Below are 15,862 nucleotides of genomic sequence, written 5' to 3' on the forward strand. Positions count from 1 at the left end.
TCTGAGTGACCATTATTATTGTAAATAATTGTACATAATAAACGTGTGGTGGTGAGTAACAACATGTCTGCCTGTCTGTGTCCGGGTCGGCTCCACAATATATATATATACATTTTATTTTATTGTTTTTTTTTTACTTTGTTGACCCATAAATCATAAACATGTAAATTATATGTTAGGCCCTTGAACCAAACTGACTAATACCATTAAAAATTCCATGAAACTGAAGTATAATAATAATCTGTAAAATTTAAACATGATTCCTTTTTACCTTATTGTGGCTAATATATTGTCATGCATGTGCAAGTAGAAGCATGTTGTATTGACCAAGCGAAGGTAATTTCACGCCAGGCGAGGGGGTGGCCGGGGTACACTAAACCTTCTCCTGTTGTCTCTGCAGACCAGCCGTGGGAAAACCTATCTGACTCAACACTGGAGACGTCACTTTCGGTTCCGGCGCCCTGAAAGATGTCACTTCCGGAGACATCACTTCTTGTTCCGGCCCCTAAGATGACGTCACAGGAAGGTCACTTCCAGTTTCCCTACGTCATGTCCGGGTCAATTACTTAAAATTGCCATCTTTCCAAACCTCAGGCAGTTCATGTCTGGACTCCAACCCAGTAACTTCTCTGGAAAACTTAACCCATTGCAGCCAGGGATATTATACGGGTGGGGTGCCCCAAACCTTTTTAAGTGTGTCGAGTCTGATCATTTTTACAATATGCAAATAACAAAATATTATTATTCAATGAATGAACAGCATCAGTTGTTCTAACTACAGTATAGAGAAATTTGTAGCGTGGCAAGAGGATGGGATTTGCGTAGTTGTAACGTAAGTTTTAATGTAAGCCTTTTTGAAGGATGCTGGTACTTTGAAATAAATCAGTCTTTAGCAGTGTGTGTACTGTAATGTCTACAGTTGCAGTTGTGTTTAACCACTTATGCATGCAGTAAACTCACAAGTCAATCAATAGCAATAATTGTATTTTTACATACACAAGGGTGTCTTCTCTCAAATAAATCATGTTTCCATTTTGTCTACTGTCTTTCTTTATTAAAATTTTGTTATTTGCACAAGCATCTGCTTTTAGCAAAGATTTCACCTACTTCAGGACACATACACTGAAAGGATCATTAACACTGGATAGCTGAATTTTCAGACCATTCTAATGATGCATAGTTGTCTATGATTGGAGATTCTTATTACATGTCACTGCTGTACGTAAAATACAGCAAATAATTGACTTCTGTAACAGCTCCTCTTTACATATCATTACACACAAAGTAGACATGGTCAGATTCTGATCACAGGTTTGATTCTGTTGAGAGTAATGTGTTTGATGAAAGACTTGATGCTATACATGACTTGTACTCCTTTTAGTATAACTTTGAAGCGCTGTGGCACACAGTTTTACAGTTAAAGTGTCATGGGTTCAACTACCATACCCGGAAGCAAGCACAATTAGAAACAGGATAGAAAAATCACACACAGCTTTGTTGCTCTATTTAGTGGTGGTTGTGGTGGCAGGGGTGTGGAGGATTATACCATGAACAAGTCTTATGCACTCGTAAATGCAACCTGCAACCAAAAAGATGAGAAACACTAGTTTAGGTGCATGTGTCTTTATGACTAGTTCTAGACTCCCACCAAAGGCAATGTCGCCACCCCTATAACCCAGCACTAGAAAAAAGTGGTATGAAAATGTATGTTGTGGCAGATGACCAGGGACCTTGCCCCAGAGAAGGACCGGGAAAGGGGTAATATCTTCCTTGGGCACAAGAGGGCAGCCCTCCTTATTTCCACCAAGGACCACTGATACAGAGCTGGGAAAATCAACCCTGTGGGGGTCCATGGCCAAACCAAGGGGGCACCTGGATAGTTCCTGAGCCCTGGAGGACAGCACTTCTGCCACACCAGGATTTGCTGCCGCTCCAGAAACTGTGTATGCCTGGAGTGCTTCCGGGTGCAAGGGTAGCACTTCCGCCACACCAGGAGCACATCCAGGGCGTTATAAAAGGGGTTGCTTCACTCCCTTCGAGGAGCCGGAGTCGGGAGGGGGAAGACGGAGCTTGCGAGAGAGGAGTGAAGCCGACAGTAGAGAGACAAAGTACTGAGGAGTCGTGTATGAGTCGCTGGAACCACTGTTGTAAATAGTGTAAAATAAAGTATGTTGTGGACATTGGTGTTGTGTCTGTCTGTGGCCGGGCTATCTGTTACAACGTACAGTATGTACTTAGTTTATTTCAGACATGAAATGCAAGACAAAAGTAACAACAACATAAATAATAAGTAAAAATACACTGAAGTTCAGTAGGGCAACTGCAATAGACGGCAGGAGAAGATGTGTGAACTGCAGCACACAAAACAGCAATCTATTGTACAAAATGTAAGGTTTCTCCTTGTCTAGTGGTAAACACATTTTTTCAAGGACTGGCATAAACACTGATTTTGAAAGTAAAGTTTCAGATAAGTCCATGATCATATGTACATCGTTATACATTGTTTACTATTTTTATGATCATTGCTGGATTATTATATACATGTTGTAGCCTATAATTTTTGCCCCAATGTTTATGATAGTTCAGTCCACATTCATATCACATTGTATATATTTAGAGCATGCTATTTTGTAAAATTGTATTACTTTCTGCAATTTGTTTAAGGTTTCAGTCCTAACTGATGCTTTGAAAAGTCTCTGAAGTGTGCTCTGTTCATTTTGGATTGCAGGATGGAGTTAGAAACAAGCAAACGTTAACAGACAGGAGCATATAACGAGTTTCATATTAAACATTTGAATTGCTTTTAATACATATTTTGTGTGTAATTGTTTTAAAGCTAATCTTCTTTCAATGTTTTTTCCAAAAGTAAAACATTTTTTTTATTTTTTATCCGTTGTTCAGAGAATATATACAGGTACTACTGTGAAGCATACAGTATGTGAATTAAGAGTATTTTCTCATGCCTAGTAAGAATAAATCTCTGCGTATGTGTATATGTTGTGGTTGGGTGGCTGGGCTGGTTCTAGACAGGCATATTTAAGGGGGCAGACAGAAATGTGAAGGGGGCACATGGTGACGACGGAGGCGGGAAAGGGGTGTGGTGCTCTGGATAACTGTTTTAGTCATGTAATTGGATTGCACTTTGTCAGGCCTCTACCCTAAAACCTGTCCAACTTGGGTGTCCCACCTCAAGGCTAAGCTTCTGCTGGTGTAGCTCTTAGGGTCACTGAGGCACTCAAACCCCTTGACCACGATAAGGTGGCAATCCCTCAGGAGGAAAACTGAAAAATAAAACAACAAAAAACAAAATATTCCTCATCAGATTATAACAACTAAAAACATGACATTTACCTTAATTGGATTCCCTATATCAATACAGTATATATTCAAACCCAACAATAACACTTCTCACTATTGCCAATATTAACAAACCTAAAAAGGGTAGGCCAAGTTATTAAAAAAAATCAATTCACCAAGTCTTGAAAAATAAAACTGAAAAATAGAATAAAAAAATAAATAAAATAAAGAATAAAATATCATTCCAGATATTTGCAACCAACAACATAAAATTATTTTTAATTTGATGGCCTAATTCTCAAATAAATTTGCAAAATAAAGTTACAATAAAATAAGACCTCTCAATATAGCCAATATTTGCAAAACTAAAAAGGGTTGGTATAGTAATTTAAAAAAAAATTCACCATGTCTTTTCCTACAATTCTCAAACTAATTTGTAGAACACAAAAGATTTAGAACAGTACATTTTATCTTTTTTCTTCTTTTTTTATCTTGTTTTAAGCTTGTTTGTTTTGCAAGCAACTGAACTCCCTGTTTGAACTAAACAGCTCCACTCTCCTTTCTCCTTAATCCACTCTACAACAACAGTCTCCTATCTCCCTTTGCAAACACTCTTCCAAATTCATCCATATCCAAGTTATGTGTTATTGACTTCTCATGGGCCAAGATCACCAAATTCCTCTTTCTTTTATGTAACATGGTGCGACGATAGGGGGTTAGGACCCGTGACAAAGTGGAGAAGGAACTTTCACATGATGCTGAAGACACACCAATTAACATGGCTGTTAAATACAATTTATGCAACTCAGGAAAGGCTTCCTTGTACTCCTGCAGGAGTTTACACACAGTGGACAGGTCTGTTTCCTTTGAACATTTTTTGAGCAGCATCTGTTTTGCCACAAGAACTTCATTTTTCAGACTTACAACATCTGCTACAGTGCCAGCCATCACAGCCAGAGGGTGCAACAGGGTGGGATCTAGAAATGCACTAGATTTGGGTGCAAGACTAGATATGGCTCTCATCAGGTCAATCTTCTTGTGTGAAAATCTAGTTTCCATTTCTGAAATGGCCCTGTCAAGGATGTTGAGCAGGGATCTTTTCAGAGACTGATGGGGGGAAATGGTAGGGTCACCAGAGTCCGTATGGCCCAAAGTTGAGAACACAACACTTTGATCCAGGTGTTTGCTCATAGTTCTCCTTCTCTTTGTTGGATGTGACTCAACCTCAGCAGGAGATGACACTCCCCAACAGTCATCCTCACAGAAGTTTTTTAAGGAGTCCAGTGCTGCACTAACAACCTCAGAAGCACTGCACAGATCAAATAACTGAGACTGTAGAATAGCATTTGCTGGTTTCAAGACACCAAGCACCCGTACTGGGAACTTTCCAATCTCAAAGAAGTGATGCTTCTTAATTTGGCATAGCAGCCCTGATTCCTCGGTGCACAGGTCAACTGCAGCATCATCATCCTCTGCCATCTCAGATAGGATACTAAGGATTTGTTCTTGATTGTCCACAGTGCACCTTGTCACCTCATAGTGGCTTGTCCATCTGATCTCAAGCAGCCATTTTAGACAAGGTGCATCATGTTTATTGAGCACATAGTGGTGGTGAAAAAAGTTGTAGAGTGAACTAGATAGGCTCACTCTGTTTGGCATGCACAGCCACTAAGTGCAGTTGGTGGTTGTAGCAGTGGATGTATGGGACATATCTGTCAAGCCTCTTTTGGAGCAGAACTTGTACCCCACCTCTAACCCCACTCATCACAGAAGCCCCATCATAACACTGGTTAAGTATACTGTCAGCACTGTAGCCAGCATCACAAAGGTGTAACAGGATCTCAGAGGTGATGTACTCTGCATCAAGTTGTTACAAGTTAAGCAACCCAATAAGATGCTCCACTGGCATGGAATTTCTGACAAACCGTATTATCACAGACACATTTTCCACATTGCACCTATCTCTGGTCCCATCACTTCTGAGGCAAAGCCATGCAGAATCAGCACTTTCATATTTTTTCCTGACCTCTCCAAGCACCATGTCAGCCAGTGTTTGGATAATTTCATTTTGGATATCCTTAGATGTGCATTTTGCATTTTTTGGGATACCCTTAGCAATGCTTGCTAGCTTCTAATCATTCTCTAAGGTATATTTAATCAGTTTTAGAAAAAATACCTAAAGCAATGTCATCAACATTACCCGCTGCATCATGTCTCAAGGTTTCTGCAGTCCCACGGACCCCCAACTCATTTATACAGAGAAACCTTATAGCACTACAGATACTCTTGACATAGTAATGTTTTTTTTCAAGTTGTGTTTTACCAACCAACATTGAATCCATAGTCCCCCCTGTGTCCTCTCTGCTTTTATGCTCAGTCCAGATGGTTGAAGCATGCACATGGTTGTGGCTGGAAACATGCCTCTGTAGCCCCTTGTCTCGATCAAGTGCTGCTTTCCAGTTGTTAAAACCAGTTAAAGGGTTTTTGGTCTCGTCCGATGCGAGAGATGGACGTCTGAAGTGGAGCTACGCTAGCAGCGGTGTTATTTTTCATATTATTTGCTTATTATCCCGAGATATCCTGTACTTATTCAACCCGAGAGGGACTGCTACAGTATATGTAAACACATATAAACATGGCCAACAAGAAGGGGGGTCCGAAAGAATCAAAAACTAAAGCTACACCCAAGCTACGATCAGCAAGCCCCAGTTCAAGATACGGCCTTTCAGAGACAGACCTGGATTAGACGGGCGAAAGTACAGACTCCTCGGGACCACGTTCCGCTACATCGTCACCGGCTGAGAGCGAAAATGGGAGCGAAGGTACGATCGTGAGTGCAGATCTCGATAGCTCGCCGATCGAAGAAGATCACCTGAAACTGGAAAAGGCCTTGAAGTCCGCGGCTTCAATCACTCCACGCGAGCCAGGAGCAGCGGGAGCACCGGCTACAGTAGAGTCTGCTGCTTCATCTACGGTACAAGAAAGCACAATTGAATTGTCTAAACTGCAGGTGATGCTCGCTGAGCTCATGCAAGATATAAAGAAAAGCGAGAATGCTAATGAGAAAGCAAAGGTAAAGGCAAATGAGAAAAATGATCTTGATAAATGTTTATGCACCTAATGTTGATGATAAGGAATTTATACAAGATTTTTTTGCATCCATTCCCAATCTGAACACTCATAAAGTTATAATGACTGGGGACTTAAATTGTGTTCTAAGTCCACTTTTAGATAGGACTTCCTCCACATCTAACACCGCAAAGATAATTTAAAAGTTTATAATTGATCACAACTTATCAGACCCCTGGAGGTTTTTAAACCCAAATTCAAGAACATATTCTTTCTACTCACAAGTACATCATTGCTATAATACGATGCTACTGTTATTTCTGACCATGCACCTATGATCTTGGACCTAAAATCCCTAAGCCCCATACACTCACCCCGCAAATAGCGCCTCAACCCGCTTCTATTAGCTGACGAGAATTGTATGGAATTTATATCCAAACAAATCAAATTCTTTCTAGAGACAAATACATCCCCCGAGATCTCTGCAGGAATACTCTGGGAAACTCTTAAGGCCTTCTTAAGAGGACAGATTATCTCATATCTTTCCCACAGAAATAAATCCGAAGCCAAGAAAGTAGCAGAGATAAAAAGCGAAATTACTAAAATAGATGAAGAACATGCCAGACTACCAAGCGAGACTCTACATAGGAGAGGCAGGCTCTACATTCAGAATTAAACCTCTTGACAACTAAAGAAACTGAACAACTAATCTAAAATCCAGACATCATTACTATGAACATAGAGAGAAAGCTAATCAGCTTTAAGCTCAACAAATTCACAAGCAAGAAGTGCGTAACACAATCTCGGTAATCACTAACACGAACGGAGATAAAATCATCGAACACAAAAATATAATGCACACTTTCAGAGACTACTATAAATCCTATATACTACTGAGTTTAAAGAAGACAATACACAATCTAATGCATTTCTGGATACATTACAGATACCACAAATAGACACTTTTAGTGCGGAGGAACTTGATAAACCTCTGGTGTTATCAGAATTACTAGATGCTATAAAGTCATTTCAAGGTGGGAAAGCAGCAGGCCCATTTTACAAGAAATTCTCCGCTCAGCTAGCTCCCCTCCAATTAGCAACATTTACAGAAGCCAGAGATAACCAATCTCTTCCTCAAACCTTTGCCAAGCACTAATCACTGTTTTTCCAAAACAAAATAAGGACTTATTACAATGTGCATCATACAGACCAATTTCACTTCTGAATAACGACTTAAAATACTCTCTAAAATCATAGCTAGAAGGATGGAGAAAGTGCTCCCTCGGTAATATCACAAGACCAAACTGGATTTATTAGGGGCGACACTTATCTTCAAATCTTCGAGCCTGTTTAATGTAATATACTCACCAACTAAATCAAACACCCCAGAAATATTATTATCATTGGATGCAGAAAAACCATTTGACATGATTGAATGGAAATACCTTTTTACTACATTGAAGAAGTTTGGGTTTGGCCCGAACATTTGTGCATGGATTAAATTACTGTATACTAACCCAGAAGCTTCAGTTTGCATCAATAACATTTGCTCAGACTACTTTAAACTAGAGCGTGGCACTAGACAAGGATGCCCTTGTCACGCTGCTGTTTGCGATTGCCATTGAACCACTGGCAATACATTGTCGAAATACTGATCAGATAAAGGGGATTAGCAGAGAAGGACTGGAACAGAAAATCTCATTATATGCAGATGATATGGTACTGTATATATCGGACCCAGAAAATTCTGTGCCTGCAGTCTTAGCAGCACTCACAGAATTTCAAAAGATCTCTGGTCTCAGAATTAATCTGAATAAAAGTGTACTCTTTCCAGTGAATTCTCAAGCATATAATATTAGATTAGATACCCTACCTTTTATCATTGCAGAACAGTTTAAATACCTAGGGTAAACATCACAAGTAAACATAAAGCTCTTTATCAACAAAATTTCGCTGTCTGCATGGAAAAAATTAAACAAGACTTGCATAGATGGTCAACCCTTCATCTCACACTAGCTGGAAGAATTAACACTGTTAAGATGAATATTCTTCCTAAGCTCCTTTTTATTTCAAAACATCCAATATACATTAATAAATCATTCTTTAAGCAATTAGATTCAACAATAACCTCATTTATTTGGAATTCAAAACATCCACGCATCAAAAGAGCGACCCTACAAAGACAAAAGGCAGAAGGCGGCATGGCTCTACCTAACTTCCAGTTTTATTACTGGGCAGCAAATATACAGGCGATAAGAACCTGGACACAAATAGAAGAACATACACAGGCTTGGACCGCAATAGAAGTAAAATCCTGCAGTACTTCTTTGTATATCTTGCAATACACTAATAACCCAATTGTGCTCCACTCACTTAGAATCTGGAACCAATGTAGAAAGCATTTTAAGACGGAGAAGCTTCTATCTGTGGCACCTCTGCAAGAGAACCACCTCTTTCAACCTTCACAAACATATGCAGTTTTTAATATCTGGAAAAATTTGGAATTAACTTGCTTAGAGATCTTTATATAGACAACGTCTTTGCATCCTATGAACAATTACATTCCAAATTTAACATTCCAGCTACACATTTCTTTCACTATCTTCAAATCAGGAACTTTGTTAAACAGAACCTTCCAGATTTTCCTCATCTTGCACCCTCATCCATGCTGGAAAAATATTGCTCAATCTCAAGGACTTAGACTCCATCTCTACAATATATAAAATCATTTTACAATCCCTCCCTTTCAAAGATCCAAGAGGACACTGGGAAAAAGATCTCTCAATTAATATATCAGAAAAGGAGTGGAAAGTAGCAATGCAGAGAATTCACTCGAGCTCCATATGTGCAAAGCATACAATTATAAAACTTAAACTTATACATCGAGCACACAAGCATACAATTATAAAACTTAAACTTATACATCGAGCACATCTGTCTCGACTAAAACTCTCCAAAATGTTTCCAGGGCAGGATCCAACCTGCAAACGCTGCAACCAAGTCCCAGCCTCACTGGGTCACATGTTCTGGGCCTGCACCAAATTAACATTATTCTGGACAAAAATTTTTAATTACCTTTCAGACAGCCTTGGTCTCACAATCCCTCCTAACCCATTAACAGCTGTGTTTGGGGTTCTTCCAGAGGGGCTTAAAGTGGAGAAAGACAAACAAATTGCGATTGCATTCACTACACTTTTGGCACGCAGACTGATTCTGATAAACTGGAAGAACCCAAACTTTCCTCTTTTAAGTCAGTGGGAAACCGATGAAATATACTATTTGAAATTGGAAAAAATCAAATACTCAGTTAGAGGATCCGTACAGACTTTTTTCAAAACATGGCAGGATCTAATCAGTAATATTTTAAACTAAGCTCATAAAGCACAGAGAATTTATTAATTTAGGTATGTTTACAAGCCTTAAATTTCACGCTGTTTGGCTTGCTCTCTCTCTCAGGGGTGGGGATCGATCTGTTCTTAACTTAATTTTTCTTTTTGTAAAAACTTCATTGCTTTGTATGGATTGCAATAAAATTAATATAAATAATTAAAAAAAAACAGTTAAAGTAAAACTACATCCCTCTCATTAACAGTGCTGTCATATTTCCAACAGGGGAACAGAAGCATGCGTCCCACACAACAGAGTACTCCAGCCATGGTTGTGTGCGGTACCAGGCAGGATTGAATGATCTTAATGTTGTACCACCTAATACACATTTAGGGTAATTAGCCAGTATTGGCTGGGTTGGTGTATTGCCATTTAAGTCACTGAGTAGCTGAGCGGGTTGCTTTGAGGGAGCAATTGTTGGCAGAGGTACAGGAGAAGCAGTGCCTGTTGATGCCACAGGAGTAAACATGCCAGCTGCTGTCTCTGATGTACCAGCAGCAGCATCATTGTTGCTGTTATTGGTACAGGCAGCAGCAGCGCCACACTTTTTAAAAGCTTGGAAAAAAGGATGCATCTCACAGCATTAATTTTCCCTTTGTGAGCTGCTGGAAGCTGGGGTGGAAAGTGAATAAGCTTTACTAAAATCGCTATAATTACATCAGTAATTGAAACGAGGAAACTGTTGAGTACAAAGTTGAAAGCTGGAGCGGGGCTTTGTGTCGGGGTCTGACAGACAGACACAGGTCCTCAAGTCGGCTCTATGCAGCAGACAGGCTCACAGTGGTGCTTGTGAGATCGAGAAAGAAACACTTCTCTACCAGACTGAAACGGTGAGAAGAACGACGGACTAGTCCGCCATTGACAGTACAAATATAGATCTATTTTTAGTAGTCGTTAATTATCACAGGAGTCCCTATGATTTTGACGACAGAGATTTGCTGCTTCCTCAAAACCTCCCGCTGTTGACAAGCTCATTTCGCTCTGCCCTGCCTACTGAGAAACCTGACACCGGGTCATTTGCATACTAACAGTGATTGGATGTTTAGCTGGGGGAGGGAGGGGGATCTCTGCCGAGTGTTGTGTGAGCTGAGCACAAACAAAGCACAAAGGGAAAGAGTGAACAAAAGGTGAAATCTATCATCTCATTTGTGCCTTTTCCAGTGGATTATCAGCTACTGTAGTAAATCTTGTCCATATTCAGTTTGATAGATAGATAGATAGATAGAAATTCACATAATCCAATTATATATATATATATATATATATATATATATATATATATATATATATATATAATCTATTATTTTCTTTCTCGACTTCTAAAAGTTTGATTTAAGGGGGCAGGACGTTTGTTTAAGGGGGTATTGCCCCCTCTTGCCCCAGCGTAGAGCCGGCCCCGTTGGGTGGGGATGCAAATGTTGGCTTTAATGGGAGGCAAAAATGCATTTTGCTTCAGGTGGCATTATTCCATGTGCCAGCCTGCCAGCACCTCCATGTGAAGCCTAAAAACCATGAGTACTGATTGAGATCATTTATGTTAGGTAGAATGCCTAGAGGAGGCTGGGCCGTCTCATGGCCTGGAACCCCTGCAGATTTTGTTTTTTTTTTCTCCAGCCATCTCGAGTTTTTTTTGTTTTTTCTGTCCTCCCTGGCAATCAGACGTTACTTTTATTCTATGTTAATTAGTATTGCCTAATTTTATTTTTATATTTTGTCTTTTTTTCTCTTTCTCCATCCTGTAAAGCACTTTGAGCTACATCATTTGTATAAAAATGTGCTATATAAATACATATCGTTGCTGTTGTTCTTCGCCAGTCAAACCCTTTTCCTTTAAATCATGTTATACTTTATTAATCCACGTCTCCCACAGCCTCTCTCGCTTTCATTTCTGCTATACTTCTATTACCATCACTCTGTTGCCTACATATTCATGTTCCTCATCACATGTCCATACCACTTCAACCTACTCTCCTGTAATTTCTTAGATTTCTCTCTCACTTTTTTTATACCTCTGATTATCTCATTTCTTTTTCTGACCTTTTATGACTCTTCATACTCCATCTAAACGTCATTTCTGCCACATCTAAATTATTCCTCTGTACTTCCTTTACTGCCCATGTTCCAGCTCCATTCATAATTGCTGGTCTTAGAAACATTACTTTTAACCTTCACCTTAATGCTTTGATTACACAATCCTCCTGGTACCTTCTTCCAATTGCATTGTCCACACTGTACACTGTGGGTTAGCTCTGCATCTACTTCTCTATCTTGGAATTCCACTGATCCTAGATGTTCAAATGTATCCACTATTTTTAATGGCTCTCCCTGCAGGCTAACTTCTGAATCCTGATCATCGTTAAATCTCACATTTTCTGGTTTCTTCCTATTTATCTTCAATCCTCCATCTTTCAAAGCCTTTAATGCTTCCAACTTCATCCCCACTTCTTCCTTTCTTGTGCTACACAACACAATGTCATCAGCAAAAAGCTTGCATTAGGGGGATTGGTCTTTTATTCTATGAGTTAACATATGTATAACCAGCTCAAGAGGCATGGACTTAATGAAGATCCCTGGTGCACACCTAATTTACTAGTGATCTTTTCTGTTACCTTGAGACTGCGTCTAGTCTGAATCCTCACTCCTTCGCAATATCTGTGACACAAACCATTCTAACAATGGTCTGTTTTCTATGCCGGGTTATGATAAACGCTACTGCTGAATAAAGTCCAGTTCAGAGAGACTGAGGAGTGTTTTTTGTCCCACATTCCATCCACATGTTGCACAAGGAATGAGTCTAGTAAACACAATGCCCTATTGTTAACTTCTCACATTAAGTTATTTAAGATAATTCATCTATTTAGTTATTAGTATTATTTTTGGCTAAATGGCTCCCAGATGCCAAGCCTACTTTCTTAGTGATCCAACAAATACACCCTTTGCACCTGCAGTAGATCATGCTTTTTTGAACCAGTTTAAAATAGTGTTAATGTAAAACTTCTTTGCACCTCTGTTAGTTTGATGGTTGTCTGGGGCCACTGAAATTGCTGCAGGGCCACCTAAATTAAACATAATGTATGGAAACTGTTTATTTATTTATATTTTCAAAAAATATTCCACTTGTCTTTATTGATATCGATGAGATAACTCATCCACCCTAGTCACACAGAAGCATTTATGGCAGTAGGAGAGGCAAATAGTGCAAAACTAACACTAAAACATGATGTAAGGACAAAACTGGAAATGTGTGTATGAACAAAAAAATCAGATACACAAAACTGTGAGTAAGCCAACTTTGACATACTTCAACTGCATAAATCCCGGTCAGCGTGTAAAGTAATGCACTGTGGCGATGTGGGTTCTTGCTCCATGCTCCCACTGCCCTTTTGGGAGCCCTTGAACCTAACACCGTTGGTAATGTAACTGGATGAGCTGGACAATGAGGACACCAAACAAAGCCAGGGGGAAGTTGCAAAGTAAAGAAGTACATTTATTTTAAAATAGTCAAAACCAAAAAGTGTTCAAATAAGTAGTGCAGCGCAATCAAAGTGTCATTAAATAAATAATCCATTAAAAAACAGTGAAAATGTGGAGGTTAAAATAATCCAATAAAACCAAGGTTAAAATATCGCCAAGAGCGTTAAAAATCTTTTATTGCCAGGTGCTTACCTCTTCAAAGTGATGCCTCTCTAGCTTATCCTTCATAGGCTTTGCAGAATGGAGAGCCTTACGCCAACAGACGCAGACATCCATTATCCATCCAGGCTCCTCCTGGTGAAAGCACAACATCCTCCCACAACATCATGTCTGAGAACCACTCTGGCCACACTACTATGCCCTCTCTTTAAGCCACGAGTGCAGCTATTATTTATTTTAAAACTGGCCTGTTATTCTGAGCTGCAGACCCGCTATATCACATGTACATGCCTGCCATCCCACCCCAACTCCTCCCATAAGTTTGCATATACCTCACCTTCCGTTCAATATTTGGTTAAAAGACAATGGTAGAAGCACATGAAAAAAATTTTCAGGAATGCAAAGTGAAGGCAATGAAAAAGTACTATTTGTTGGCTTAAGCAGTGGCATAAACAACAAAAGGAAGTTGATCGAGTGATACAGAGTGGTGGAGAAACTCGAAAATTCAAGTTCAGAAAGTTGCACACTGCCCGAAATATAAAAGAAATGGTCAGATAAGTTGCTGTGAAAAGGCGAGTCATAGCCCACTGCCGGTGTGTCATATCGAAGTATATTAGAGTACAGAGAAAAAATAAATAATAGGGACACTCAAAAAAAGGTTGAAATGTTCACTTTAATCTCTTTGTCATTAGAGTGAACATCGTAAACTTAACCTTAAAATTAATGTTTAATTACTAGAGTTTATCAGATCCCATCGTAACTAAAGTAGCATGTTAAATGCTGCGTATAGTATGTGTTCTTCTATGTGCTCTGTGTGTGTGAATCACTACGTGCTTCTTAAATGAACTTACACCGACAGGACACAAAATACATTATATTCATGACATTACAGCTTTCTGAACAATTTAAATACTGATGTGTATACTTGATATCATTTTCAAGATTAAATGAATTAAAGCATTTATTAAACATGGGGGCATGGTAGCGCAGTGGTACCGATGAGCTGTGCCCCATCTAGAGATTGTTCCTGCCTCCCGCAAAATGCTTGCTGGGACGTGCATGACCCTCGATGAAATAATTTATTGCAACAGTACTGTGTCTGTCAAACGTACTAACCCCCAATTCCTATCCTTCCTTTTCTTTCTCCACGTAACCAATCGCCACACAATAAGCTTTGTAATAAATGTCAAACCATCTGTAAGCCTAGAACGCTGATTCTTCAAAACCTTTAAGGACCACTGAAGTATCTTTGTAGTTGTTTAATTATTCCATCCATCTATCCATCATAATTACGTGGATTACAGTTCAAATAGGCTGTGCACATGGCTGAGGCAGTGTGTGCTGTACTTCAGGACTAGATGCTGTATCCCGATAATCCTCTGCGACACAATCCTACGTAGAGTTTACTGATCAACTACCTAATCATTATAATTTATCTCTAACATATTAATCATTTTAATAGCTCATCAGGAAATATGGCAGCACCCACTTCATTTAGCTTAATATTTTTTTAGATCCACAAAGAAAAGATTTAAGAAAACTTTTGATAAGAACAGACAAATGAACCCATTAAGCTGAAGAAGAAGCAATAAGTAAAAATACAACACTTAAAGAAGTTAAAGGTCAAAGGAAGAAAAGTGATGAAAGCAATCACACCACCACCTTACTGCTTTTAATAATGTCATTAAATGAAGTCTAAATATAATGCAATACGTAAAATTAATGAACAACTTAATGTTAACTTTAAATACTGTTATTACACTCACAGTTTTTAGTCCCCATTAGTTGTAATGGTAAAAATCAGATTGCCAAGAAGAGGAATATATAAACTCCAGCCATCCATATCCCTCTCACCATCAAAGGCAGGTGAAGAGTGTTTTGGTGAAATGGCTGCAGCACAATATGACACTGCAGAAAACCAGAAAATGAAAACAGAGAAATGTACAGTAAATAGCTAGTGACTAGTACAACATTTTTAAGTATACAATATTTCAGTACTTGCTATAATTTATTATAAATGGTACAAAGAAGGGATTATGAAAAGGCCAATTTAAAACCGGAGCTCATAATAATTCCTACATTCTTTATTTTTGGCTTGAAACACAAAGCCTAATGATCAAGTATATTTCTAATATTTTCTCTTTTGTATTGATGCCAATAACTAAAAATTTCTTCTTTGTTTGGTTTGAGGAAATTAATACTCATCCAGTCTGTAATGCTAGTAAGATGCTGAATGAGAGGACTTAAAGGCTCAGGGCCTTTGGCTGCCATAAGTGAGTATATCATTGATTTAACACTCCTTCACAACAAGCCAAGACAGCCAAAATATAACCCCACCCCACCCCACCCCAGTCAGCCCCCAATACTGCTACCCAAGGCTATGCATTAACCAGGTTCAAAAATGAGGAAACAGGCTTTTAAAGTTTAAAATGCCTTTAAGTTCCAAAATATCTTTGATATTTATGGTGTGGGTCAA

At 39.0% G+C, this 15,862-nt stretch overlaps 1 protein-coding gene across 1 annotated transcript in view; it reads right to left on the reverse strand.

Annotated features, from left to right (window-relative positions):
* The window catches only part of LOC120539117 (C-type mannose receptor 2-like), a 116,105-nt gene extending 100,892 nt beyond the window's left edge, over nt 1-15,213 (reverse strand). Inside the window, exon 1 of the mRNA XM_039768890.1 lies at nt 15,153-15,213. The gene's annotated coding sequence lies outside the window, so the exon portion shown is untranslated. The remainder of the gene's footprint in view (nt 1-15,152) is intronic.
* Nucleotides 15,214-15,862: the final 649 nt, after the last annotated feature.

Source organism: Polypterus senegalus, chromosome 11, assembly GCF_016835505.1.
Source record: "Polypterus senegalus isolate Bchr_013 chromosome 11, ASM1683550v1, whole genome shotgun sequence".
Lineage (NCBI taxonomy): Eukaryota > Metazoa > Chordata > Cladistia > Polypteriformes > Polypteridae > Polypterus > Polypterus senegalus.